Source organism: Carlito syrichta, unplaced genomic scaffold (genome assembly GCF_000164805.1).
Source record: "Carlito syrichta isolate Samal-C Ts95f unplaced genomic scaffold, Tarsius_syrichta-2.0.1 Scaffold316501, whole genome shotgun sequence".
NCBI classification, from domain to species: Eukaryota; Metazoa; Chordata; class Mammalia; order Primates; family Tarsiidae; genus Carlito; species Carlito syrichta.
In genome coordinates, this window is record NW_007260597.1 from 628,411 (window position 1) to 634,410 (window position 6,000).

General features: G+C 36.4%; 1 protein-coding gene across 1 annotated transcript in view; it reads left to right on the plus strand.

The window, feature by feature from the left end:
- CNTN3 (contactin 3) overlaps positions 1-6,000 on the plus strand; it is a 262,835-nt gene that overhangs the window by 35,025 nt on the left and 221,810 nt on the right. The gene's annotated exons all lie outside the window — the stretch shown is intronic.

A 6,000-nucleotide genomic window follows, 5' to 3' on the forward strand; every position in this document is an offset into this window, starting at 1 on the left:
GTAGAAATCTGTCATAGACTCCACCATTCTATTTTATTAGGCTTGGTACAGTTTTCTCAGTCACTATTTGTCTAGTCAGTGTCTCTTTTGGGTAGAGAATGTATGTAACTGAGATTTAGAAGACTGATCAAAGGTATACTCCCTCAGGTAGGCCAGTAACCCAGGTCTTCTAATGCCAGCATACCTAGTATTCATCTCTAGTCACTGGCCCAGCCATAAGTACACATAGAGCCTCCACATGACCCAGTTCAAGGAGGGGAGAACTCATTGATGGAAAATCAACAGATTTTGTAAAATATGAATAATAAATCATTTCTCACTTGTGATTCTAAAGCAAATCCTAATTCGTGTAGAATGAGTGTTTGAACACTGAAGACTGGCAGTGAACTTATAAGATCATTCAAGAGTGTTACAACATGATGATTATGCAAAGGTGTTTAATCTTGTGACATTTACCACCGAGCTAAAGATACAAGGTTAGTCTGCTTCTGGAGTACAATGTAAATGTTATACGATTGAAATGCTGGTGGATATAGCCCCAGGAGCCATGGAGCTGTCTTTTTTTTGCTCCAGATCATTGCATTAAGCCTTTTAGAGTGGAATTTGAGTATGTAGATATACTTTTATGAAGTTTAAATAATTTTCATATTTCAGAAAGATTTTATTCTGATATTTAAGAGTTCCTGGTGGACTTTAAAAATTGCTTCACAAAAGTAGAAATTTGTAATTTTTGCAAAAGATTATGAATGTGCAAAAAAAATAAAGTCAATATCTACCTCTAAAAACCTTTCAAAATTATGAACTGAGTACATCATTTACCTGTCATTTACCTTACTACTAAGTGTTGTGTTCATGAAACTTGGTAATTAGTTTCCTGCAAAAAATGAGTCTAATTTGAAAATTTATTGGACACACACTTTGTGGGAGAGGGAACTACATATGCTTTCAGTTTTCCTGAATATTTCTTATACAAATGAAAATATGAAATAGGCTCAAATATGAATATTTTGCATTAGGAACCTAGATATACTATTTTGTTCCTTAGGATAAAGTAACCAATGGAAGCTTTAGGCCTAGAGATTACTTGCAAATTTCAGAATTTAAACAAAGACAACCCTTTTGAGTTCACATATCTTCAGCAAGAGGAAAAACAATCAATGTTTAATAAGATATTGAGAAATTTTATATCACCTGGGGTAAGTTCCATTTAATGATGAATAGTGTTAAGAGGAGAAAAGTATTTATGTTGCTTTGTTAAAAGAAAATAAACATTCTTCAAATTATCTCAAGTATATCTGAGTTCTGAAGAGTTTGCTAAAACAAATGCACTAGTGCTTTTGGTGTAACAAAAACATATTTTAAAAAGAATATTTTTTACCCTTTCACATAGTGAAATAATCTAGGGATTATGTTTATATGATGAAGACCAAGTTCAGGAAGTGAGGAGCATTTATGCATAATGGAACAATCTTTTCCATTTTGGTTCTTTAATCAAAATTTTAGGATGATAGCTTTTAGATTTGGGGCATCTAATAAAATAAAATATTTTCCCACATACTTTATGGTCTCTTAAGTCTTTCCAGCTATTAAACGGGCAAGAAGAAGTGCTTCTCCATATTTTATTTATCTTTACAATTTTTCATATAGCCACTATACCTTGATTATTCATCAGCTAAACACAAAAACACAATTTCAAATGAAGCCATCAGGCATGCTTTGTCAGGCCATAAACATTCTAACTCCTGAGCTAAAGTGCTTTTTTTTTCTATACAAACTGCGCTTCCTTAGATAAGGAAAACGTAAGTACCCTTTGTCGTGAGTCTTCCATTCAAGTGAAGTTAACTGCATCTTTCCTGATTTAAGTTTAGTGGAGTTTTTCCCACTGCAAGCATTTAGTCTCTTAGTAACTGACAAAACATTTACAACTGAAAAATTAAACCCGCCCACTTGTGATTTACTGTCAGATTTATTTTTGAAAAGTTAAGGGCACTATATGTCTTATCCTACATTTTGCTGACTTCTCAGGGCATGTACCAGTCTAGTTAAATTATATGTGGAAAACGCAGTCTGTTCTGCATAAGAGGAGAGGACCAAAAGCATTGACTTGAGCAGATGACATATAGCCAACATGTGCTTGATGAGAATGGAATAAAAGCAAAGCAAAGGGGACAGATGGGGTTTCCAATGTGTGGCACCTCCTCCAACATTAGCAATGGCATCCACCCATTTGTTGAATGCCTACCATGTGGAAGCACTGAGCTAAGAGCTTTGCATACATTATCTGAATAAATCTGTAGAACAACCTTATGGGAAAGATGATATTTTCTTCATTTTACATGTTAAAAACGTAGGTGCAGGGTAGTTAGGTCATGTGCCATGTCATATAATTGGCGAGGGGTGAGTCCAACAGATAAACCAACAAGTGCTTGGTTCTGAATCCCATTTCTTTTCATTATGCTGTTACTTGAGAGGCATGACTAGGGTTTGTGGATTAGACAGAGGAGTGGGGGTAGGAGCAAAAACTAGGAAACTGGGGAAAAAACAGTGAAGGCAGCGACCTTTTACCACAACTCCAGAACCTAAATTTGCCTGATGTATAGGCACTCAAATATTTTTTTCATTGACTGACTAGGATGGAAGGAAGAAGGTGGTGAGGGGAGGAGGGAGGAAGAAAGGGCAAGCATCTAATCAGAGTTGTTGAATATGGAATAACCTAAATTAAGAGAGAGTTATTTTCTGCTTGTGTCTACAATAGACATTTCCATAGTTGCTTGTTGGAGATGGTATACGTCAGTTCTTCTCAGTCTTGAATGTACGTACATATTAAGCACTCAGATATCTCCTTAAGATGTAGATTTTGACTCTGTAGATGTGAGGTAGGGCCCAAGATTCTGCATTTCCAAGAAACTTTCTTTTTTTAAAAAAAAAAAAAAAAAAAAGAAAGGAGAAAAGTGACAGTGTCTGCTAGGGGAAACTGCAGATGCCTTCACTGCAGTGGTGGTAATACGGATTTTTCAGGTCAGCCTGGACTTGTAGAGTGTCAGCTCAATGGTTCAGCCAACAGAGTCCTAAAGAGGATCAGCTCAGGGGGCTGACAAGGCTAGCCCCAGAAGTGTAGTCTCTAATGGGCTGGCAAGCAAAGACCTGAGAGTGCTGCTGATTTGGTGGGCTGGCAAGCCTAGCCCCTGGAGTGTCTCAACTTCGGAGTCTCACCTTTTTCCAACAGCTCTCCCAGTTCTGCCTGCGTAGTTGGCTGGCAAGCCAGCCTCTGGGAAACACGATTCTGACTCCACGATCTTCTGCAGCTCTTCAGGTTGAGATTCTTGTCTTGTGCCCAGGAAGAATGAGGGACATAGACAGCCAGAAAGTGAGTGAGAAAGCAGGATTTATTAAGAGGACAGAAAAGCTTCTACAGTAGGAGGGGACCCAAGGGGTTCTCCCCAAGAAACTTTCATATGATGATGTTGCTGGTCTGCAGACCATGTTGTTTATCAGGAGTATAGAGTATTCAGACAGAATGTGGATAGATATATTTTTTTAAATTTTCTTTTCTGAGATTCTGTAATTCTGGGATTTGAAGAGGAATAAGATGAAGGAGGACTCATAATTGCTTATGGTTAAACATTTAGACTTTAAGGGCAGAATTAAAGTCAAAAGAGGAGAAAATGACACAATATGTTCATGCAAATATGGACTTGCCTTCGAAGGATCAGAAGAGTTACTTTACAAGTAAACCAAACAAAAACCAACAATATAAATTTGGCACAAATGAGAAAGTACTCACAGCTTTTTCTGTATCTTTTAAATTTTGTTCTTTTAAATTCAAAAGAAAAGAGTTGGGATCTCCAGTTTTTTTCTCTTACTTTCATTTTGGGCTCTCATTAGAAATGTTGCTTTAGTCCTGGGAAACTTGTATGTGAATAAAAAGAAATGAGAAGGCTTTGATTTTTTTTTAAATGAATATATGATAAAATATTACTTTGAGCAGCTGGGATTAAACTTATACATTTACCTATTTCCTATACTTTTCAGTCACTAAAAATTTATGCATTATTTTGGCTAAGAAAATGATATATACATATAATAAACTATAATCATGAACATCCATATAACCACAACTTAAATAAATAAAAACAAAAAAGCTAAATTTCCCAGTGTGTGCCTCCTAAACATATCCCATTCTCTCTCCATGAGAACTTTAAATACCTTAAAGTTGAGACTCATCATTTTCATACCTTTTAAAATACATGTAATACATCATTAATAATACTGTGTTTTACAACTTCATATAGTAGTGTCCAACTTCATTTTTAAATTTGCGGTTTTTTTCTTTCTTTTTTTAGTCAATATCTCACTGTATAACCCAGATTGGAGTGCAGTGGCATGATCACAACTCAATGCAGCCTTGGCCTCCTGGGCTCAGGTGATGTGCTTCTGCCTCAGCCTTCAGAGTAACCGAGAATGCTGTCATGTGTTACCATACCCAGCTAATTTTCTTCTTCTTCTTCTTCTTCTTTTGGTAGAGATGAGGTCTTGCTATGTTGCCTAGGCTCGAACTCCTGGCCTCAAAGCAATCCTCCCACCTTGGTCTCCCAAAGTGCTGGGATTACAGGCATGAGCCACCACACCCAGCCTTAAATTTGCCTTTCTATCCATCATTGCTTTTGAATTTTCCATGTTTATGAGAGTTAATCCATTTTCACAATTGTATAATATTTCATTTAAATTCATTTGGGATGATGTTCACATATGATCTTTTATAAGCCTTTAAAATATATAATATGTGCAGGTTAAATATCTTATATATTAATACAACAATTTTTAGATGGAACATAATGTCATTGAAGTATTCTGAGCTAGAATTCAAATGGATGCCTACTGATCCAGTAGTTTGGGAGACAGTTGACAACTCACACAATTGCTTTATTGAAATCCTCATCTATAAAATGGGCATTATACCAACCAATTTTTCAAAATTGTTGCAAATAGTAATTGAGATAATCTTTGTTATAATAAACTAAAATTTATAGAACTGATGGCAGTATAATTTTACTATGAGAATGGAGTCATCTAGGAGGTGGGTTTACTAATTACAATGGATGTGTTCCAGAGATTGTGGGATATGAATGAGCTTTTAAAGGAGAAATCTTACTTTGATGTGTCAAGTATTCTTACTGTTTTAAAACTTTCAGATTTTCAGCTTAAAAACTCTTGTTTAAAAACTAGCTTCTTTTTTCTTCTTCTTTTCCTTTTTTTTTTTTGGCTTCCCATTGATAAATATGGCTCTGGGGTTAGTGCCTTTACTTTTTCTGACCCCCAAGGTGGTGTTTATGGTCTTTTACCACAGTGTACCATTTTGTAAATAGCACCCGTGATGGCTTAGAAAAGTGGAGAATGCCTCAGGGACAGGTATTTACCCAGACAAATTGAAATGGATAGTTGAGCACTTATCCAATTAATTTATTAAATGTGCTCAGTCATTCTGGATAAATCAAAGAAATGTGCTCTTTTCTCCTTCATTGTCAGCAGGAGATTGGCCTGAAGTATCTAAGATAATTGCTTCAACTTCCTACTTCATCTTTGCCTATCTAGACCTAGCCTGATTTTTTTCCCTAGTGAACAAATGAAATTATTCTCACTTTTTCACAAAGTCTTAAAAAATCTTTAACTTCTAGATGCTACTCTGTTTTTCTCTCGATTTGGGGTCTCATTCTGTTGCCCAGGCTACAGTACAATGGCACAATCACAGCTCACTGCAGCCTTGACCTCCTGGGCATAGGCAATCCTTCTGCCTCAGCCTCCGGAATGACTGGGACTACAGGCTCGCACCACCCCGCCTGACTAATTTTTATGTTTCGTAGAGACAAGGTCCTGCCCAAGTTGGTGTTGAACTCCTATGCTCAAGTAATCCTCCTGCTTCAGCCTCCCAAAATTCTGGGATTATTGGTGTGAGCTACTGTACCAAACCTACTCTGTTTTACTTTTTTTTTTTTTTTTGAG